The sequence below is a fragment of the Macrobrachium nipponense genome, chromosome 44 (assembly GCF_015104395.2).
Source record: "Macrobrachium nipponense isolate FS-2020 chromosome 44, ASM1510439v2, whole genome shotgun sequence".
NCBI lineage: Eukaryota > Metazoa > Arthropoda > Malacostraca > Decapoda > Palaemonidae > Macrobrachium > Macrobrachium nipponense.
This window is the reverse complement of record NC_087221.1, coordinates 37,893,148-37,916,203: the sequence shown is the minus strand read 5'-3', so window position 1 is coordinate 37,916,203 and position 23,056 is coordinate 37,893,148. Positions and strand designations below refer to the sequence as shown.

At 36.8% G+C, this 23,056-nt stretch overlaps 1 protein-coding gene across 4 annotated transcripts in view; it reads left to right on the top strand.

Moving 5' to 3' along the window:
* Positions 1-23,056, top strand: part of LOC135204195 (uncharacterized) — a 150,042-nt gene that overhangs the window by 2,901 nt on the left and 124,085 nt on the right. Inside the window, exon 2 of one of the 4 annotated variants that reach the window (XM_064234278.1) lies at positions 11,250-11,289. The exons of the other annotated variants lie outside the window; for them this stretch is intronic. The gene's annotated coding sequence lies outside the window, so the exon portion shown is untranslated. The remainder of the gene's footprint in view (positions 1-11,249; positions 11,290-23,056) is intronic. 4 annotated transcript variants of the gene reach the window in all.

Below are 23,056 nucleotides of genomic sequence, written 5' to 3'. Positions count from 1 at the left end.
TTGAGATTTGCAGTGAAAGTGGTGATAATGATCTTTTTGTTTTGATTTGAGAGAGAGGTTTTCACAAATTTTGTGGGTGATTTTTTTTTTTTTTTTTTTTTTTTTTTTATTTTTTTTTTTTTTTTTTTTTTTTTTTTTTACACTAAAGAGAGAGGAATTTACAATTAAGGTGTTGGTAATGCTTTTATTGTTATAATTTTTTTACTTTAGTTTATTTTAAGCATGACAGATTTTATTTTATTTATTTTTTTTTATTTATTTTTTTATTTAATTTTTTTTTTCATGTAAAGTTCATAATGGAGATGTCTTCCTGTTTCTTGTTCCAGCAGGTGATGAAAGTGACATGGGTCATAAGGTACCGACTATATAACTATACTGCTAGTGTGTATGTGTGTATTCTCTAAATTAAATGATATTCTTGAAGCTCCCAGAAAATAGTAAGGGCTTAAGTTATTGTGATGATATGCCAAGAGAAATGGAAGTGACTGAAATTGTGTTAAGAATATTCCTTTGTTAATCCCTTGATGTTTTCCTCTCACAGATTTAGGTAATGTGGTATTAATCACCAAGAAAGGCACAAAAGTTAAGTGCACAGTACAGAAAGGATCCATACCATGAAGTGATCAGTTCAAGAAAAGATCTGTAGAATGAAAAGTGCCTTAAGATAATGAAGCACAAATTGAGATATTTTCAATTGTGCATATAGAAAACACAACCTGTATACTGCTTAGTTCAGCAAGGCTAGTTATTTGATCCTTACAATCTTGCCAGGCCAGGCCATGCTTACCTAATTACAGACATTCTGTACTAATTAATTTTTTATTCTTTGTTTGATTTATAATATTTTACACTGTATAGGGACATGATCATTCAAAATATATGAATGTCAGTGAAGCTGCTTTATAGTTAGTAGAAGGGTCATTGGTTTATTCTACCTGTAGATCTGTTATATAGAAAGAGAAAATTGGGTAGGATATGTGATGAGTGGCACTATAAAAGATGTGGATGTCCAGATGACATCAGTGATATAAAGAAACTAAAGTGGAAGAAATTGAATGAATATAAAGAAAAGCAATAACTGCATTGAGGGGTGGAATTGAGCTGCAGCTTAAAGGGATTGCTGAGTGTGGCACTTGAATTGCTGCACACGGAACTTTATAGGAAGAGCCAGTTTGTGACTCAGCAAATTGCCTCGGGAACATTGACCTAAAAAATTTATATAATCTTATTTCAAAGAACATTGAATCATTGGAAGGTGACTTGAGAATTGAACCTGTGAAAAAGACTGAATTAGATTGAATTGTCAGAGGGTGCTGTGAAGAAGATGACTGTTCTATATATAAAGAAGGTAACTTAAACAGATCAAGTTCAGAAAAAGAGTTGTGAATATCGGGAAAAAGTGAGATTGCTGATGTTTTTCATATTCCAATTTACTACTGATGTTAGGTCAACCCCAAATGGCAATGTTGTTGTTTTTTTGTTTTGCTGATGGAAGCAGCAGAGATAGTAAACACTTCTGCAACCTTGGAAAACAAAATTATGTACAGTGATGTTTACACTATGATTTGTTGATGTGTAGTTGACTGAATTATTTACAGTCAATTCCATGTATAAATAAGTATTCAAGAAGATTGTTGCAAGTAAGGCTTTCCACATGTAGTTGTAAAATGGGATTAATGATTTCAAAGTACAATTTATGGTAAAGGAAATAGACATGTTACAAAGGGAATGTGTTTGACGGTAAGTGACAGACGTCACATGCTCTCCTGCATTTACTATTAGTATTATTAAACAGATTATGAACCCCATTCATATGTAAGAAGCCCAAAGGGCCATTGACTTGAAATTCAAGCTTCCAAAGAATATGGTGTTCATTTGACAGAGGTAATAGAAGGTAAAGGAAAATACAGAAAAAGGAGATCAGTTGTTAGAAAACTAGATGAATTGACAAAAAAAAAATAAAGAAAATAAAAGTAAGTACGTTATTTAAATGTGTACATACAAGGAGAATTGTATAAGGGGGGAGCAATGCATTGCATTTTGCTTATTTTTATTCATACAGAACAAGCCCACACTGGCCATTAGAAATTAAAGCCTCCAAAGAATATGGTGTTCATTCAAAAGAAGTAACAGAAGGTAATGGAAAATACATAAAGAGAGATGTAATATTTGTATGTTTATTTCAGAAATGATGGGAGAGTAATTCCACTATTAACCATATAGCAAGAGAATTATCTCTGGTTCTAATCCAATGAGAGTACAAACCATTTCCTCATATAGGAACATTCCTGGTGCAAGCTGATGATGATCAGTGAAGTCTGAAAACCAGGTGGTTAGTTGGTGGTGGGGTGTTCCCCACTCGCCTTGGTGTAATGCTTTACTTTTTCTTCAAATGTCGTCATATCAAGATGGTGGACTGGGTTGTGAAGCTTTGCAATATATCATGTAGTACAGTATTATTTATGTGTTTAGTATTTGTTCAGTATGTCAGAAATACTAGAACAATGATATAGTTTCTTATAGTGGCAACTCGTATCTATATAAATATTCTTAGGTGACACTCTTGGTTTTGCTGCTTTATAACAATCCTAAGTGTTTATTAAGACTTACATTAATCGTAGTCTCCGCAGTAACTCTTTTGGCTTGATAATTATAAAAATATTGCAGTAGTTTGAGAAGTCTCATAAATTTCCTTTGTTGCTCAGGAATATCCTTCAGGATTTTCCTCAAGGTTATCCTTCTCATGTAGAAGAGAAGTTGGTACATTACACCAGAAGAAGCTGTCAGTAAGTTATGATTTTGTTACTGACCTTCGACAAGATTTCCAAGTAAGGAGTAGAGCTGTTCCCTCCTTTGGCCAGTTTCTGTGGAGGCTATCCTGTGCACATGGTCTTTGCATGCAGCACTATACTCATTGGCTGTATGTGCTCTTGCAGCCCTCTTTTCATGGAGGATTACAATAGGTTAGGAGAAGATAGTGGTGGAAGGACTGAGTATTTATAGGCACTTTTCCACCCCTTCATTCGCTGTCAACTTTCTTCAGTTCATTAGCATGGTCCTGTCCAGTAAACCTCCCATAATCCTTTGCAAGTCCTTGTACACCTTTCATGGCACTGGGATGAAATTGTGGATGTGTAAGTTGTCTCTAACCTAACCTTTCCTACTTAATTAAGGTCATCGCTTCCTAAAAAAGTAACCTAATTAAGGGTACCCCATTCTATGTTGCTGGTGAGAAACCTGAGGTAGTGGCACATAATGGGCTCTTATCTTAACCAGCTAGGAAGCCAAGATTTAATTGGGTGTTGGGGTGCTAGAATCCCCTTAACCTTTGTGAAAATGTCTGGCTGTGGTCTGTACAGAGGTACAGTATACAGTATTTATCCTAACCCAACTTCACATAACGTTACCTAGGGTACCATGTCCTGCTCAATTGTGGGGTTTCACAGCCTTTTTATAAAGTAGTTCTTCAATTACACAACTGTCACTTCTTGGGGTTTCACAGCTTTTTTTTTTTATAAAGTAGTTTAATTACACAACTGTGTCACTTCTTGAGACTCTAACATGCCCTCTCCCCTTAGGCTACCTTGTACTTATTGCTTACCTGAGCGAGATTAACTTTGTATGGGTTGCACAGGGATGCAACATCAACACCTACTTGTTAGGATCATTGTAGCTGACATTGATGTAGATGTTTTTGCTGTGTACCCTTTTTCAAAGAAGCATTTGCAGAAAGACATGGGTTAGACTGACATTTCTCAAATTTTTCATAAGCAAATGCTCTAAGTTTGACAGCAGTGTAATTTATTTTAAATTCAGTATAGGATGGATTAGCATTTAGGTCACAGTTCATCAAGTTGTTACGTAGTTAAGGCAATTAATTATGGTGCAAATTTTTGTGAGACTTAAGCTTCTAAGCTTATTTTTGAAAGTGCTAGTAATATCCCATTACAGTATTGTTATTGATATTAACTTTTAAGTGTTGTTGAATTTAAGTACCAATAACAGTGAATCAGAATACTTCATGAACAGTGCTTTTGTAGACTGCAGTAAAATTTACTCATGCCATAGTTGTGTGTTTATATTAGTGAATTGGTATAACAGAACGGATGAGTCGCATACATAGACTCAAAAGGCTGCTACTAAGGTTTTCTTCTTAAAGGAGATATGAAAAAACCAGCAAGATAAATGTAAGAGAGGTTGGATATCCATATGGGAAGAAATCAGAAGGAATTTCTTGAAGTCAAACGAAGAAGCTTATGCAACACTCTCTCTCTCTCTCTCTCTCTCTCTCTCTCTCTCTCTCTCTCTCTCTCTCTCCTCTCTCTCTCTCTTCGTCTCTCTCTCTCTCTCGTCTCATCTCGTCTCTCTCTCTCTTCTCTCTCGGTCTCTCTCTCTCTCTCTCTCTCTCTCCCCAACTACTTGAGTGTAATATCTCAACTTGTTATGCTTAGGCAGGATGAAGTTATTGGTAGTGCAGCAAAGATGCTAGAGGCATGTTTTATCTTTAACAAGTTATATAAAGTAAGTTTTCCATTGGTGAGTTAACAGTTATGAAAATGAAATAGTAATTGTGGAATTGACTGTCCCTAATATTGTGGTCAACAGGTTTTTATTCATTTAGTTTACTTTACCTTTTTTTATTTGTAGACTTAATACAGCAGTGGCAGGCTCCCATTCGTTTGATATGGCTAGCAGTGTAGGACAATTAGAGTTAAAATTTGTCAAGATAAACAAAAGGGATTAGTATGTTTATAGGAAGAATCTTATTGAAGTTAGAAAGACCAGTGACATAGTAAGACTGATACTGAAAATGCAAGGAATCCTGTTGTGATAAGAGTAGTTTGACACTAATGAAATCAGATTGGTGTGCATGTGTGTACATGCATGTAGACTCCTTACCAACAATACCCTTTTTCATGAGAGCATTTGGGTGTATGACTCATGCTAAAGACACTGCACACCACGTACTCATTCTTGCACTGTCATAACTTGTTTGCTGTATGTTGGTAAAGATGTTGAGGTACATACCAAACCTTTAATTGGTTCTTCTTGAGTTGTAGAAATATTGAACTTCAGTTCTCAACTTACTAATGTGCAACTTAATTATTTTTTGTGGTGATGAGGTCTAGGGTCTCATTGTATACCGGGTTAATTCTTGTAAGACTGTTGGAGAAAGATGTTGAAAAGATAACAAGAGACCAATCATGCCAGGAAATTATAACTTCAGACAATATGTACACAGCATTCAGGAATGGAGGACAAGCCTTTTAATACGGGCACCCTTCGGAAGATTCAGAAGACCAAGATAATCATAGTATGTCAAGCAGCATTGGGAAGATAACTTACTGATAGGAGATGCTGACAGACTGCTTATGATGAGAGAAATGTGGCTGATTAATCATGTAAGCCAGCAATTGGTAATGATTGTATAAAACTAATGAACTGAAAATGAAAGCAACCTTCTGGTAAAAATTTCATCTGATGGAAAACAAAAGAGAACTTTGCACTTTTTTATCAATCAGGCAAAAGATTGAGGTTTATATGGTCTTTTCAACTATGGCCTATGGTGATTGAATGACCTTGAATAGTCTGGTGGTGAGTGATGGTAGATTGCTGTAGTAAATATACTATATAAGTTACACTTACATTTATGAAGTTTGAGTAGAACTTTTGATCTAGGTACATACGGGACTGTGTTAGATTTTCTTTAAAGATAACTGTTAATTGAATTAAGGAGCTGTCTTGAAAATGAATTGAGTGTTCATTCAAGATTTTGAATTTACAAATGCCTGATAGGAAGGGTCAAGTCCCTGTTATTGCCTTAAAGTAAGACAAGACTTAATTTAAATGAGTTTTGCAAGAAAGGATGAAGATTAGTCAAGTAAAGAACATATGTGTTATTGGCACAAGATAAAGTAAAGTAAGATTTAGATTTTTTTAGGATATGTAATTTATATAGTATATACTGTTATTGAAATATTTTTAGGATATGCAGTTTATATACTACTGTACTTCCTAAGAAAGTTCAGTTTTAATCATATCAAAGGGGTCTTGCATTGAGTTTGAAAGTACTAGCTATTAATTTTTTTTTTTTTTTTTAGAAAATATAGCCTTGTGGAGCATACACTGTAAGAGAAGTCACTGACGCTCAGAACTTTTGCTACAGGCTACAGTATATAGTACCTATGTTATACAAGCAACATAATAGGTGGTAGTAGCCAAGGGGTTGCTTGATTAAAGCAAAAAAAAATTTTGAGTTACTACTTTCTACAAACATGCTAAAAAAAGCATGAATATTGATAGCTCATTTGATATAAAGGCATTGTGGGAGATAATATTCTAAATGGAAGTATGATTGTAAAAAAAAAAAAAAACCTATGATATTGACATAACCAGTTTTTCATATATATTAACACCTTTTCAATTCTACTTCCATATGAAGACAAAAATATGCCAGTTTGTTTGTTCATCTTGCACATGAATAGTATCCTCTTGACAGTTTGAATAGCTGTGTAAATACTGAAGGAAATAATAAACGCATCTTATACAAAAATAAATTGAAACGCATGCTACTGAAACAGCCACTAGGTTTACATACTCATTTAAAAGTTCTCTTTTAGAAGCACAGACTGAAGTGGTACTTGAAGATAAGAGTTGAAGGGTAGACAGGGACAGGCAATGCAAAGGCTCTTACTGAAATGGAAGACTCCTCCTATATATATATACACGTATATTACATACATAGTGTGTTTATGTTGTTCATTGACTTGGAAACTGTATTATCCCTGTGCACTTGAACACAAACCTGCCCATCGTTATATACCAAGACGTGTTCGCGGTCAGGCAAGTATACTGACTGACAGAGCATCCTTGTTGCAGTTTGGCCTGATATGCTCCAGACCTTAGCTCTGACCTTATGCTCTCCTTCATGATTTTTGCTTCTTCTTCTTCTTCTTCTCATTTGGCAGACAATACCGATGAACCGTTCTCCAGATAATGTTTCGAAGAGTTCGGTGATACAGAAGATAACCTTCACGAGTTATCTCGTTAGATGAGATACTTTAACCTTGAAAAGACACATTTTTCAAATGAAATTCGTAGCGTCATCGATTTTTCGCCCACCACACGTTAATGTGCATTCATTTGCAAGTGATGGGGTTATTGACTCGCATTTTATTGGCTAGTGTATTTTACATTTCTGGACTATAACAAGTGTACTATTTTCAAGAGCCGTTCCTTACACATATTTCTGGTTAGTGGACATTTAGGCTTTATCATATCGGAGTTCCTCGATATTAACAGTTAGTCATAAAGATAACTGAAATAGCCAGGAACCGTCAGCTTTAAATCAATTTTTACCCGTGAGTTTTTTTTTTCGAAACTTGCAACAGACCTTGGACTTTGGAAGATAACAGCTGTGGTTACAATGTGGGCCTGAAAGTTATCAGAGGAAAAGAAAGTGAGTTACGTCTTGGCGAAACGGTGATTAAAGAAATGGAAACAAGCTGAGTTTTTAATTACAGCAAGTGTTCTGTCATCGTACGTGTAAATAGTAGACAGGACTTGCCTTACATTATAGGTTACATAGCATGTGTGAGCGCGCGCGTGCGCTAATGGTTTTGTTAAGTCGAGTATGATAATGTCATTAACGAACACTACCACTAGACCATGACCATGACAAATATATTTTACATTTTTTATAATCATTCGAGACCAGTGCTAATGAAGTTGTTCAAAATATTTTGTAAATGTTAGTCTTCGACCATAGTTAGACGTATTGACCATAGTTAACTTTCCCCCTTCTTCTCGCTCTCTCTCCTCATCGTCTCTCTCTCTCTCTCTCTCTCTCAGCAGTCTGAAGTGAGTGCTTTTGACCTTCATATCTTTTCTACCACTACGCTATCTTCATTTATCATTTAGAACTCTTGTCCTTGTCTCTTGCTGGTCCTCTTCCATAGTAGGAAGATGTTTAATTGCAAATTGTTTCTCGTATTTGTGTCTCGTATTTGTGGGTTTCCTGTAGGAAAGGAATAATTGTATGTTGATTTTTATTTATTTATTTATTATTTTTTTTTTTTTTACAAGATAGAAGCTGTTTTGTACAGACTGCCATACATCTATAGTCTTCGTCTCGTATCCCATTGCAAAAATGGTCCATAGCTCTAAGCCCCTACGTTGTCTATTGGCCTATTTGATTAGTGGCTTAGGTCTATAGTGTTCCTGACATTGTCTTTTTTAAAGAATATGTTCCAACCTATGCCAGTTACACGAAAATACGAACTGTTCGAACTTGTAATTCGCTGCTCTGATGTTTGTGAATTGTAGTGAAATTTCACCCATAGGCCTAAATGAAGCATTTAGATGTGTTATAGTCGTGACTGAAACGGTGTGGACATTCACGTGATACTGCAGATGACTTGGATGATTGAAGGAGGGATTGAAGATGGTTTGGGTGGAACCATTTACTGGGTAGAATGTCAAGAGGGTGGCAGAGCATTAGATGAAGTGATAAGTGAAGGAAGATTTGGAGTAGATAGTTATTTTATTTTATTTTTTTTATTTTTTTTTTTTGTGAGGGTGGGGGGAAAGATGCTTAAGACTGAAGTAGCTGGAGAAGTTGCATCAGGGAAGCCGACCCCTTACCTTGAGGATAGCAGTGTGTGTGTGTATATATATATATCTATATATATATATATATTATAATATATTATATAATTACATACATACATACATTCAATAGCAGATGTTTGACTATGCATATGATTGAAAATCACTGTAAATGACCGTGAATTATTATGACAGTAAAATTCCACTTCATATGTACTGCATCACTAAGTGGATTGGGATGTCTTGTATTTATGTCGTTCTAATGTTTATAGTTCAAAGTTATGGTCAAGGTTATATTCATATTTGTCCTTAAATGTGACCTTAACCTTCAACGTCCTTTTGACTCTGCACGTCAGCATCGTTGGTGGACTATGCATATCAAATATGGAGTCTCAAGTCTCACAGTTGAAAGGTATGAGAGGTGGAGAGTTACACACACACACACACACACGGCCATTCAGGCCTATTTGCTAGCAGTCGCTCTGCACTTTAGTTTTTCTTAATTTTTATATCGTATTATGATTCTTTTCAATTCAAGGCAAGGCGTTAACCAATCACCCCCTCCCTTGCATCTTGTCATGGTCTCTCTCTCTCTCTCTCTCTCTCTTTTTTTTTTTTTTTTTTTTTTGTGGGGGGGGGGGGGGGGTGGGCCGTGGGAAAGGGACTCCAGAATGATTGATTGGTGAGAACTGGGCAGGTATGGTATTGTAACTTGAAATGACCAATTACCCCTAGTTTTCATGATCTCATAAAATTGTCCTTTATTCCTAGTTTTCACGATACGATAAGTTATTATTGTTAGTTTATGGCGATAGTAGCTCGAAGTTAAATTGCAAGTTGAGCTCTCATAACCATGACCGCGCGCGCGCTCGTCCTGAGTCTAGTGAAACAGTACCGTGACGGTCAAGGTTATACTATACTGTGAGAGACTGCCACATGTGTACTGAAGGCTAATTTATTTATTCATCTTTGCTTCAGTTAACCGCGACTTTAGAAGTTTTTAATAGACAGTTCTTCCATCGGTAGTAGTGATGAAGTAGGCTTATCATACGTAATGATGATAGTGCTAAAATTAGGGTTTTTTTTTTCTGCCAGTTTGGTGTTAATATACTCCTCCTCCCCCATAGTTGGGTAGTGCCGTCAGTGCACCGCATTATTTAAGGTTCTTTGCAGCGTCTCAACGGCCCCTAGCTGCAATCCCTTTCATACCTGTTGTTATCTTTCTTCCATCTTTCCTTCATCCTCTCCTAACAGTTGTTTCATAGTACAACTGCGAGCTTTTCCACCTGTTACGTCTTTGAAAACATTCTTGACTCTTCATAGCAAAGAAGATCGTGGTTAAGGGAAAAGGAAGGATGGTAAATCAATAAACAAAATGCAAAGAATACATAGGATGAGGTAGAGGAGTCAGTGGTGCATGGCGCCTAGAATAAAAAAAATGACGGTCTCTTCCCAGTTTAACCAACAGCATCCAAGTTTGGTCGCACCGGAGAAAGGCTACTTGGGTGTAATACGAGATTCCATTAATGAGGATCAAAGAAGACTTATTGTATTGTAGAACTGACTTGATTAGCATGCTGTTTTCGTCACAGAGCAGGTAGCACGTGTGTCGAAGATTGTTCTAGGAAGCATTCGGTAGCGGGCTTGATAGTGTACAAACCTTAGACCCATGGAATAGTTTCTAGTCAAAACTGCGCATGTGTCATATGTTCCATATTGCTCTCAGTCACGTTTGTGCTTTCTAGTTACAGTTGTGCTTGATGGTACACGTGTGTCCCGCAAATAGGAAGTCTCGGAAGCACAAATGTGCTCACGAGTGCATCTGGAGTTATGGCCACTATTAAATTTGGTGTCACATGTTTGAATGCGGATGTGTTTACAGGCGAGTAGGCAGGTAGCCGAAAATCATGGTACTAAACTATGAAAGTGGTATTACATGAATAAAGAAATATAAAGGTGGAGATTACTGTCTAAATGAATTTCTGTCATTGTGATTAATGCATACGTTTATAGATTTCATATAACTTACAAAAAAAAACCCTCTTGGAGAAAGGCTGGTTGTAGATAATTCCGTAAAAGCAGGTTATAATTACTTAAGGGTTATAATTACTTAACGGTTGATATAATCATTTCAGCATTGAAAGGCGAGATAAATAACGAACAAGATTTTTAAAATATATATATATAATATATATATATATATATCTATATATATATATATATATATATATATATAGAGAGAGAGAGAGAGAGAGAGAGAGAGAGAGAGAGAGAGAGAGAGAGATTGTTTACATCTGGATATCGATTTAAAAGTATTTGCAAATATATGTTTGTAATTTCAAGAGTGCCTTCCATTTTTTTTGTTTTTTATTTGTTCTTAGATTTTGTCTTATAGTACACAAAGAAAGATATAACGAAATCTTGTCATTCTCGTGGGCGTTAAGTTTTTTTTTCATTATTATTATTAGAACAGATTGCCACGTTTTAATGTGTGTAACAGTCTTTTTTCCATATTTTGGGTAAGCTGTTGTGACTTGAACTGCTGAATACCTGTCATATGCATTTTCTTAATATAAATGCTTTCTTAGTTCTCTCTCTATTTGGAATTTGATTCCGAAATTGAACAGTTTTTTTCTTCTCAGGTAAGCTGCCTAGATGTCTCTAGCTGACGGCTGTGAACAAGTAAGTAAATTAATTTCCTTTTGAACTTAGTCCTAAAAGTTGTGTCTGAGGAATTTTTACCTCCTCGGGTGTGAAGTGACCAATAGTAACGCCACATATACTGCATGTTTTGGGTTCATTGGTGTACTATGAATGGTGAATGTGAAGTATGACGGTAATAGTTCACAAGTTGCGGGAAGAGTGTGTGTGTATATATATATATATATATATATATATATATATATATATATATATATAGTATATATACTCATACTTGTAGATATAATATATATGTATATTATGTATACATATATATACATATATATATATATATATATATATATATATATATATATATATATATATATATATATATACAATGAAGGTAGGGGAAGCACACCAACAGGTCAAGGAACTCATATTTATTAAGTTGCTTTTTTTTTTTTTTTTTTTTTTTTTTTTTTTTTTTTTTTTTTTTTCAAGGAACTCATATTTATAAGTTGCAACGTTTCGAAGCCAACCAGCAGGCCTCATTTTCAAGCTAAAAAAGTAACAATATCTAATTAGTACAATAAAATTAAAGCTACAATATTAAAATACACAATGTAAAGTACAATAAAACAATCACAGTTAAAAACACCATAAGGACCAACCGTTGATGTGAAGAACAGGAGGACTAACAAAAAACGTAAGCAGTTCACGAGAGGTAAAGAGGTGTAGACGTGGCATGGGTGTTCAGTGAGGGGACCAGTTTTTTTAATAAACAAAGATTCATTAATTGTTAAAACCTTGTGATTGGAAGCTCTGCCCAAAACCTGAAAGTCTTTGTACTGGATCGAATACCTACATTTATCGGTATGATCCCTTATGTTGGAAAATTCGGGAATTCGAAAGCTTAGTGCCAGTTCTATAGCTGATAGCTCTATGACTGTCGATTCGGGACCTTGAGTAACCTATGTGTCGATCCAATATAGGTTCCTCGATTACATCGAGGACAAGTAAACTTGTAAATGACACATGAGGTCATCAATGGATCCAAACGGTCCTTGAAGTTGAAAAGGGCTACCGATATTCAGTGGGTTTGTAGGTATAATTTTGATTTCATGGCAGGGAGATGACCAGACATTAAAGCGTGAGTTCCTTATATAAAAGTTGTATTATGAATAAAAGGAAGGCTAGCATAGAACGGTAATTTAGGAACGTAGGAGTAGGATGACGTGGAACAAAAATATTATTTAAAAATTTGGAGACATGCTTAAAGAACAACTGGTGGGGGGAAAGCAGTTGCTGTTAAAATATTTATAGTTTTGTTCTCTTGATTTTAAGATAAATGCCTTATTAACCATGCTTCACCGAGCCTTTGCTTTGTCTTCTAGTTGGCAATCTTTTCACAATGAAGTCACGTTCTTGCAAAAATATTTTAACAGCAAACTGCTTTCCCACCAGTTGTTCTTTAAGCATGTCTCCAAATTTTTTAAATAATATTTTGTTCCACGTCATCCTACTCCTCACGTTCCTAAATTACCGTTCTATGCTAGCCTTCCTTTTATTCATAATACAACTTTATATAAGGAACTCCACGCTTTAATGTCTGGTAATCTCCCTGCCATGAAAATCAAAATTATACCTACAAACCCACTGAATATCGGTAGCCTTTTCAACTTCAAGGACCGTTTGGATCCATTGATGACCTCATGTGTCATTTACAAGTTTACTTGTCCTCGATGTAATCGAGGAACCTATATTGGATCGACACATAGGTTACTCAAGGTCCGAATCGACAGTCATAGAGCTATCAGCTATAGAACTGGGCACTAAGCTTTCGAATCCCATGAATTTTCCAAACATAAGGGATCATACCGATAAATGTAGGTATTCGATCCAGTACAAAGACTTTCAGGTTTTGGGCAGAGCTTCCAATCACAAGGTTTTAACAATTAATGAATCTTTGTTTATTAAAAAACTGGTCCCCTCACTGAACACCCATGCCACGTCTACACCTCTTTACCTCTCGTGAACTGCTTACGTTTTTTGTTAGTCCTTCCTCTGTCTTCACACTCAACGGTTGTCCTTATGGTGTTTTTAACTGTGATTGTTTTATTGTACTTTACATTGTAGTATTTTAATATTGTAGCTTAATTTTATTGTACTAATTAGATATTGTTACTTTTTAGCTTGAAAAATGAGGCCTGCTGGTTGGCTTCGAAACGTTGCAACTTTAATAAATATGAGTTCCTTGAAAAAAAAAAAAAAACAAACAAAAAAAAAAAAAATAAAAAAAAAAAAAAAAAAGCAACTTAATAATATGCGTTTCCTTGACCTGTTTGTGGTCTTCCCTACCTTCATTGTATAGTTTTTGGGTTTAGAGAAACTCCCTCCGCTGTTTAATATATATAGATATATATATATATATATATATATACAGAACTAACTGAAAGATAGTCTAGTCCAAACTTTGCATGCTTGGTTCAAATTAAGTACAGAGCGATACTGTGCTGACGGGGGGCGTTGATAACATATTGTTAAAGTGGGAGTCCTTGGCTTGGCTTGCTCATCTAACTTCATTTTTTGGGGCTCTTCAGTATTTTATTTTATTGTGATGATAACGTTTCCAACTACTTCCTAGACCTTTATTTATTTGATTTTTATTTTATTTTAGCGTTTGTTTTCTAGATCATGTTCCGTTGCTGGATACTTGTTATTTGTGGTTATTCGTGGTTTGGTAAAGCCACTTTTTTTTTTTTTTTCATTGGAAATGTCCTTTTTATGTTTTTTTCTTGCGGATTTGTTAACAAATTTTTGGATTTTATTTTTTTTATATTTTTTATGGGATTTTTTTCTTGTTTGAAGCTTCCTTGTGGTTTTTGTTGTTGGAATAACCCTTTATTATCTTTGTCGTCAAAATTATTTATAAGGCTACCTCGTGCGCTTCTTTGATTTGAAAACTCCCATTTGCTTTATATTTGAAACTTTTAACTTTATTTTTTTTCATTGTACACAAGGAACTCCTCTGTGTAGGTGGTTTTTGAAATCACCTTTTGTGTGACTTCTGGTATTAGAAATCTTTGTGTTCTTTTATTTATTGCAAACCCTTTAGTGTTTTGTTTTTTGCCATTTTGATTTTATTAATTAGGTATATAACTCATTTTGTTTGTTTTCAGGTGAAGTCACCTTTGTGTATTTTTATTGAAGGCCATTTTGCAAGCTTGTATTAAATGATATCATTTGTTTATTTATAGGAAGCCCACTTTATGTGCTTTTATTTGAAGTACCCTTATGTGTTTTTATTGGAAGAACAAATGTGTTTGTATTGAAAGTTCACTTTGTGTGCTTTTATTGAAAGTCCATTTTGTGAGTTTTTATTGAAAGTTCACGTTGTGTATTTTTATTGAACGTCCACTTTGTTTACTTTGGTGTGCTTTTATGGGTAGTACCCTTAACTGTTTTTATTAGAAGCCCCCTTTGTTTTATTGTACTTTTGTTGGAAGCACCCTATTGTGTGCGTTTTAATAGAAGCACCCCTATTTATTTATAGCAAGCGGTGTCTCTTTAGAGCCTGCGAAGTGGGTCGATCCGATGATTGTTGCTCATGTTTCGTGTCCCATCTGAGGCTAGAGAGTTACAAGGATTATGATGTCTAAAAGACTTGTTAATCCATCAGAGGAGACTTCGTGTGCTTCACTAACGTAGGAGCAGGTTTTAGTGTTCATCCACAGTGTCTCAATGATTTTGTCCAGCTTTCTTTTAAACTCTTCCACACTGTTGCTGTTCACAACTTCTGGTGGCAGTTTATTCCATGTGTCTTACATCGTGTATATAAAGGAGAGAGAGAGAGAGAGAGAGAGACTTCGTTAAATTCAGTGTTCAGTGAAGAGTACAGTGCCTCTATTTTCAGCTGCTCTCGAGTTCTCGCCCGTCCATTCCTTTAGCCTTGTAACTCAGGAGAGCTGTTACAAATAGCGCGTGAGGAATCGTATTTGACAGTTGGTCTTCGTAAAAAGAGGCTCGAGGAAATCATTAAGGTGCAGAGAGAGAGAGAGAGAGATAGGGGGGGGGGGGGTTGCTAACCCATGGTTATGTAATAGAAGTTTGTGAGGTTGAAGGGTGAGATGGCATGTAGGTAGGTAGGAGTAGAAGGGGATATAGGTGTGGTGGGCGTCGGGTCATTGAGGGTGTGTTACAGGGAGAGGAGGGAGGGGGGGCGGTTTTGGGGAAAGTGTCACGCCCATCCGTGGTAGGAGCAAGACAGGTCTGCTTAATGCATGTCTGCCGCAGGTAAGTAGAGGCCTTTTTTTTTTTTTTAAGGGCGAAATTAAACGCTTCGGATCAAGCCTTCTACGGTTTGCTGCAAAACCGTTGTCTTAAAAAAGTACGGGTCCATATGATGGTTGTTTTTTTTTTTTTTTTTTTTTTTTTTTTTTTTTTTTTTTGTTTTTTTTTTTTTTTTTTTTTTTTTTTTTTTTTTTTTTCCACCGTTTAAATGTCAGAGGTATAAACCTTTACTGGTTTATCCCAAGTGGTTGTTTTTACGACTACGAGTGTCCAGGCTCCTGTAGTATAGTATGAGACGTCTGTAGCCACGGACAAAACAATAATACTTTGAAACTGTGACATATCTTAGGATTTTGTCTACAGCCAAAATGGTTAATATTTAGGCTTTTGTCAGAAACCAAAATAGTTGATATTTAGGCTTTTGTCAGAAACCAAAATAGTTGATATTTAGGCTTTTGTCAGAAACCAAAATAGTTGATATTTAGGCTTTTGTCAGAAACCAAAATAGTTGATATTTAGGCTTTTGTCAGAAACCAAAATAGTTAATATTTAGGCTTTTGTCAGAAACCAAAATGGTTAATATCTAGGCTTTAGTCAGAAACCAAAATGGTTAATATTTAGGCTTTTGTCAGAAACCAAAATGGTTAATATTTAGGCTTTTGTCAGAAACCAAAATGGTTAATATCTTAGCCTTTTGTCTGAAACCAAAATGGTTAATATCTTAGGCTTTTGTCAGAAACCAAAATGGTTAATATCTTAGGCTTTTGTAGAAACCGCAAATTTTGGTTATATCTTAGGCTGTTGTCAAAGAACCAAAATGGTTAATATTTAGCTTTTGTCTGAAACCAAAATGGTTGAGGATAATCTTAGGCTTTTGTCTGAAACCAAAATGGTTAAATATCCCTTAAAGGCTTTGGTTCAAGAAACCAAAATGGTTAATATCTTAGCTTTTGTCTGAAACCAAAATTGTTAATATCTAGGCTTTTGTCAGAAACCACAATGGTTATATCTTAGGCTTTTGTCAGAAAGCCAAAATGGTTAATATATTAGGGCTTTTGTCTGAACCAAAATGGTTAATATCTTAGGCTTTTGTCTGAAAAAAAATGGTTAATATCTTAGGGCTTTTTGTCAGAAACCAAACTGGTTAATATCTTAACTTTTGTCAGAAACCAAAATGTTAATATCTAGGCTTTTGTCTGAACCAAAATGGTTTTAATATCTTAAAAAAAGGGCTGTTTTGTCAGAAACCAAAATGGTTTAATATCTTAGGCTTTTGTCAGAAACCAAATGGTTAATATCTTAGGCTTTTGTCAAACCAAATGGTTAATATCTTAGGCTGTTGTCTGAAAACCAAATGGTTAATACTTAGGCTTTTGTCTGAAACCAAAATGGTTAAATATCTTAGGCTTTTGTCGAAACCAAAATGTTTAAATATCTTAAAAGGCTGGTCAGAAACCAAAATGGTTTAATATCTTGGCTGTTGTCAGAAACCAAAATGGTTAATATCTTAGGCTTTTGTCTGAAAACCAAAAAATGGTTAATATCTTAGGCTTTTGTCTGAAACCCCAAAATGGTTTAATATCTTAGGCTTTTTCAAAACCGCCAAAATGGTTAATATCTTAGGCTTTTTGTCTGAAACCAAAAAAAATGGTTAATATCTTAGGCTTGTCAGAAAACCAAAATGGTTAATATCTTAGGCTTTTGTCAAAACCAAAAGGGTTAAATATTAGTCTTTTGTCCTGAAACCAAAATGGAATTAAAATTTTTTCTTTTAGGCTTTTGTCTGAAACCAAAATGGTTAATATCTTAGGCTTTTGCAGAAAACCAAAATGGTTAATATCTTAGGCTTTTGTCAGAAACCAAAATGGTTAATATCTTAGGCTTTTGTCTGAAACCAAAATGGTTAATATCTTAGGCTGTTGTCAGAAACCAAAATGGTTAATATCTTAGGCTTTTGTCAGAAACCAAAATGGTTAATATCTTAGGCTTTTGTCTGAAACCAAAATGGTTAATATCTTAGGCTGTTGTCTGAAACCAAAAATGGTTAATATCTAGGCTGTTGTCTAAACCAAATGGTTATTATCTTACTGTTGTCTGGAAACCAAAATGGTTTATATCTTAGGCTGTTGTCTGAAACCAAAAATAATATCTTAGGCTGGTTGGTTCCCCCTGAAACCCCCCAAAATGGTTTTAATATCTTAGGCTGTTGTCTGACCAAAATGGTTAATATCTTAGGCTTTTGTCAGAAACCAAAATGGTTAATATCTGAGACTGTTGTCAGAAACCAAAATGGTTAATATCTTAGGCTTTTGTCTGAAACCAAAATGGTTAATATCTTAGGCTTTTGTCAGAAACCAAAATGGTTTATATCTTGTCTTTTGTCAGAAACCAAAAGGGTTTATATCTTGTCTTTTGTCAGAAACCAAAATGGTTTATATCTTAGGCTGTTGTTTGAAACTAAAATGGTTAATATCTTGTCTTTTGTCAGAAACCAAAATGGTTTATATCTTGTCTTTTGTCAGAAACCAAAATGGTTAATATCTTAGGCTTTTGTCTGAAACCAAAATGGTTAATATCTTAGGCTTTTGTCTGAAACCAAAATGGTTAATATCTTAGGCTGTTGTCTGAAACCAAAATGGTTAATATCGTACGCTGTTGTCTGAAACCAAAATGGTTAATATCTTAGGCTGTTGTCTGAAACCAAAAGGGTTAATATCTTAGACTTTTGTCAGAAACCAAAAATAGTTAATATCCTAGGCTGTTGTCTGAAACCAAAATGGTTAATACCTTAGGCTGATGTCTGAAACCAAAATGGTTAATATCTTTGGCTGTTGTCTGAAACCAAAATGGTTAATATCTTTGGCTGTTGTCTGAAACCGAAATGGTTAATATCTTAGGCTGTTGTCTGAAACCGAAATGGTTAATATCTTAGGCTGTTGTCTGAAACCGAAATGGTTAATATCTTAGGCTGTTGTCTGAAACCAAAATGGTTAATATCTTTGGCTGTTGTCTGAAACCAAAAGGGTTAATATCTTAGGCTTTTGTCTAAAGCCAAAATGGTTAATATCTTAGGCTGTTGTCTGAAACCAAAAGGGTTAATATCTTGTCTTTTGTCAGAAACCAAAATGGTTAATATCTTGTCTTTTGTCAGAAACCAAAATGGTTAATATTTGGCTTTTGCCAGAAACCAAAATGGTTAATATCTTAGGCTTTTGTCTGAAACCAAAATGGTTAATATCATAGGCTTTTGTCAGAAACCAAAATGGTTAATATCTTAGGCTTTTGTCAGAAACCAAAATGGTTAATATCTTAGGCTTTTGTCAGAAACCAAAATGGTTAATATCTTAGGCTTTTGTCAGAAACCAGAATGGTTTATATCTTAGGTTTTTGTCTAAAACCAAAAAGGTTAATATCATAGGCTTTTGTCTGAAACCAAAATGGTTAATATCTTAGGCTTTTGTCAGAAACCAAAATGGTTAATATCTCTAAAGCCATAATGGTTAATATCTTAGGCTTTTGTCTGAAGACAACACTGTATTTCTTAAGACATTGCAGCACGATGCGTTTCTCCCCAAGGACAAAGCAATTTGTGTCAATGTTTCGCCAGCGTAATACATCTTTGGCCTACGACAAAACAAAACGTTGTATTGCGCAACCCTCCTGCGGTAGGAAGGTCACTGCAATTTGTAAATATTCAGGTTTTCTTCAGCCTGAGAACATTCTTTGAATAAGGACGGAATTAGTATGTAGCACAGCCGACTGCGTTGTTTTCGTACGTGGCCCCTGTGTTAGAATAACAGTAATCCTTATGTAATTGCGTAGACAATGACGACGATCTTTCGAGAAATGCCGCAGTTCTTCAGAGTTCTCGCAACTTGGGAGAAAAAAATGTATTGTGTGACAGTCATGATGCCTCAAATGACATTAAAGTTGTTGGTTTTGTGCTTGCTCTCATCGCAGAACTGACGACAACCTCGTAATACGACTCCATACGACTCGCACTCTTACAAAATCCCATCGCCACCCTTAATCTCCGTGTTTTTAGCAGGCCGTCAAGCTGATTTGAACTTCTTTATCGGGCACTTGGTGAAGGGAGCTGCTGCTATCACGCAGATGATTAATTTTCTCTCCCGCGGTTGCGTAAGAATCTCTCTCTCTCTCTCTCTCTTTCTCTCTCTCTCTTGCGCAAGGCTCGCCTCTCCTCCCTCCCCTCTATCGATACATTAAACACCTCAGTAGCGTACATCAACGATATAGTTTGTTCCACGATCACCCTCCGAAGGCAGCGTTCAGGGGACTCGTTCAAGGGGCTCGTTCAAGTGGTTGGGAAGGGAGGGGGGGAAGGGGATTCTTTATGACTTCCGCAAAACAGAGAGGTCTTGGGTCTTCTAGACTGGTTTTCTGGTGGGTCACTTCTGGGACGACTCGAAACCACTGGTTTTGGTCTTCTGAAATAGAACCGAATGATTTTTAAGAAATGTATTTTTATTTTATCGCCTTTTCAGTCGGTTGGACGTGGTCCATCTCCCCCCCCCTTTCCTACCCAAATTCACCGAGTCTTCCAACACCCTCAGAGACTGCTAGCGTTATATTTGTCATCATTTGAAGGGGTCATTCTCTCTCTCTCTCTCTCTCTCTCTCTCTCTCTCTCTCTCTCTCTCTCTCTCTCTAACACCGCCAGAGTGCTATAAGTATTTTGTGTCGCCATTTCAAGGGATAAGTTCCGGTCATTCTGATGACTTGTGATTATTTATTATATTTTCTACTCTTCTCAGTTCTCACCTCCCAGGAACAGAGAAAGAGCAACTTAATCTGTCATCTACATGGTAGAGTTTCATGGTTGTCTCTACACGGTGAAGGTTCATGGTTCTCTGCATGGTAGTCTCTCATGGTTGTTTCATGGTTGTCTCTTCATGGTTGTGTCTACATGGTAAAGGTTCATGGTTGCCTCTGCATGGTTGTCTCTGCATGGTCAGTCTCTCATGGTTGTCTCTGTATGGTTAGAGTCTCATGGTTTTCTCTGCACGATGGTTTCATGGTTGTCTCTACGTGGTTGTCTCTGCATGGTAGAGTTTCATGGTTGTGTCTACATGGTAGTCTCATGGTTGTCGCAGCCGAACCTTGCACCATTTCCTAAGTAACCAGATTCTTAAAAGGTCCAGTTTCATTGTTCTTTCCGGCCATGAACGAGAAGAGCAGCAGCACATCTAACTGAACTTGGTTGGAATTGGAGGGACCGAGGTTATTTTCGCTTAGTACTTTCGAGTAAAAATAGTCTCAACGTCTATTCTGGGTAATAAAAGCTGCTACGAAAATGCATCGCGTTAATGCTGACATCATCGTGATGATCACGTCTCCATATGCATAGGCATGACAGCAACATTCGTCTCTCTCTCTCTCTCTCTCTCTCTCTCTCTCTCTCTCTCTCTCTCTCTTTGCGTAATCTCAGATTGATGTCCTGTATTGAATCCCTATTGATCGTGCCATTTATGTTGCATGGGGACGCCGATGGCGGAAGCAGCGCTCTGCTGCTCTTTGTCGCACGATGCCTGCGTGGAAGAGAGGGACCTTTTACGAAAGGGTACTTGTGTCCCCTCGTTAGTTTTTGGTTTACCGTATTTAATTATTTTAAAGGATCTTTATCCAAAGCTTTAGGATTGTTGTCAGTTCAGAGGGAGTTTTGTTATTTCGTTCATCGTGCATTGTTTAGGTCAGGGCGCTTAGAAGAAGAAGAAGAAGACGCACCCCTATTACCCTTTGATGACGATTGCTAACTTTGATTAGCGTGGAGGTGTGGTAGCAGTAAATTATTATGAATTGACATTTTCGAGAGGTTTGGCTTCTACTCGTGTCTGTTACGTTCATTGCTTTTGAGGCGATTCTCAGGTTTATCTCCAAGCAAATTTCATTTCCTCCAAGGGATTCTGTGGCCCTCTTGTGTTATGTTGTTTTATTTTAATAATATTTACCATACTTAAGTTTATATGTATTATGAAATCTATCATTTCAGACGTAACCAATCCCTCTCTCTCTCTCTTTCTCTCTCTCTCTCTCTCTCCTTCCTTTGTCTTGGAAGGAGGCAAGCAGGCCACTCGGTTTTGTGGGGTCTAAGGGCGATGTGCAGGGGATGATGGGTGGGGGTGTTCGCCATTGCACAAGAGAGGGTAGAAAGTAGATGGGAAACTTCCTAGGGAAGGGCGATTGTGCAGGAGGAATAGGGGGGTGGGTGGGGGGGGGGGTTGGTATTGGTTGGGGTGAGGGGGGGGGAGAGGGGGGGGGCGCCGGAGGGGTGACAGAGGTGTGGCATGGCTGCAAACTACGCCATACACGTGGTCTCTCTCTCTCTCTCTCTCTCTCTCTCTCTCTCTCCTCTCTCTCTCTCTCTCTTTTCCTTACGAGACGTTTCCTACATCAAACGGTCAACGACCCCAGAGGAAGAGAAGGAACATCGAGGAAGTCTCTCTCTCTCTCTCTCTCTCTCTCTCTCTCTCTCTCTCTCTCTCTCTCTCTCTCTCTCTCTCTCAGTTGGTTGTGTGCGCGCGCGTCCGTTTGCTAGGAGATGAAATGTTTATCGTGTCTTGTAGGAGATAGGTGACTGTAAGGAAGCGTAGCTGCATTGCGCTCCAACTCTCAACTCTCTCTCTCTCTCTCTCTCATCTCTCTCTCTCTCGCTCTCTCTCTCTCTCTCTCTCAGACATTGATATTTGAGCTTATTATTTCTGGGATTTAATTTAGTTCATGAGTTTTCATTTCGTGGAACCACGTGGTGTTCAGTAATGGACGCACGAAAGCGCACATCCTAATTCATACGAGAGAGAGAGAGAGAGAGAGAGAGAGAGAGAGAGAGAGAGAGAGAGAGAGAGGTGGTCCCCTCTCCGCATTTGCCTCGTATCCGAATCGAACCGCATGTGTGTTGACGATAGAACGCCCGAGGTTTTAACAATGGTTGTAGCTGTTGCGTGACGTCACACAATACTACGCAGCCACTATTACTCCTCCAGCTCGCCAGATGACGCAACCCCCTTTACCTTTTCTCTCTCTCTCTCTCTCTCTCTTCCTCATTTTCCTACATCTCTCAAGCTCCTCCCTCTCCTCTCTTCTCCCTCCCCATCCCTCCTCCCTCCTCCAATATCTCCTCCGTCCACCATCCTTGGTGGCAATCAGATTACAAGGCCTCTGCGAATAGAGGAACTCGAAGGGGAATAGACGTATATACGTATACGTCCACAGTTTCAGCTCCATCGAGAGGCGCCCCGCCGCCATTCAGAGCCGACTGCTCTTGGTGTTTCCGATGTTTTTTTTGTGTGTTTGTTTTTGTCCATCTTTGTTATGATTTCTCGTTGGTTTCGTTCTCGAAAGCGTACGAGCAATTGTGTGTGTGTGTTAATTTGCCATTTACGCTTGTTCCATATGAAGTCGTGTTTCACCACATTATGTCGTGTATGTATATATATATATATATATATATATATATATATATATATATATATATATATATATATATATATGATGAGAG